At 35.3% G+C, this 845-nt stretch overlaps 1 pseudogene; it reads right to left on the reverse strand.

Annotated features, from left to right (window-relative positions):
- Positions 1 to 700: 700 nt before the first annotated feature.
- On the reverse strand, positions 701 to 819 carry LOC123467927 (annotated as a pseudogene).
- Between the last annotated feature and the right edge of the window lie 26 nt (positions 820 to 845).

Below are 845 nucleotides of genomic sequence, written 5' to 3' on the forward strand. Positions count from 1 at the left end.
GTTGAGCCACTATTTTTCTATGAAATATAAATTCAAGTATTTAATACGAAACTGAATTGAATACACTCAAGGAATGATTTTCCAACATTGAAACCTACACAAGGACGATTAATTTCTATAATTAAGGATATTGGACTGGTAACCATCGTGTTCGTTGAGCCACTATTTTTCTATGAAATAGAAATTCAAGTATTTAATACGAAACTGAATTGAATACACTCAAGGAATGATTTTCCAACATTGAAACCTACACAAGGACGATTAATTTCTATAATTAAGGATATTGGACTGGTAACCATCGTGTTCGTTGAGCCACTATTTTTCTATGAAATAGAAATTCAAGTATTTAATACGAAACTGAATTGAATACACTCAAGGAATGATTTTCCAACATTGAAACCTACACAAGGACGATTAATTTCTATAATTAAGGATATTGGACTGGTAACCATCGTGTTGGTTGAGCCACTATTTTTCTATGAAATAGAAATTCACATTCATCGGTAAAGCCACTGATGGTAATGAAACACTCTACACTTCCCTTGTTGGTGTTTAAAAAATAGCTATCAGTGTGTACGAGATGAAATATCAAAATTCACCCCTAGATGGCGTTTAATAAAGTATCAAAATTCACCACGAGATGGTTTTAACTAAAACTTTGATTCATTTTCGAAACTCTTGCTGGTTATAAAAGGTTTGATGCCAACAGCATCCCGTATTCCCAAGCGGTCACCCTTCTAGGTACTAACGGGACCCGACGCAGCTTAACTTCTGGGAGCTGAAGAGACTAGGTTTTATCTGCGTGGTATGGCCGTTGACGGTTTAATACGAACGACTGAATACAC

The sequence above is a fragment of the Daphnia magna genome, unplaced genomic scaffold (assembly GCF_020631705.1).
Source record: "Daphnia magna isolate NIES unplaced genomic scaffold, ASM2063170v1.1 Dm_contigs254, whole genome shotgun sequence".
NCBI classification, from domain to species: Eukaryota; Metazoa; Arthropoda; class Branchiopoda; order Diplostraca; family Daphniidae; genus Daphnia; species Daphnia magna.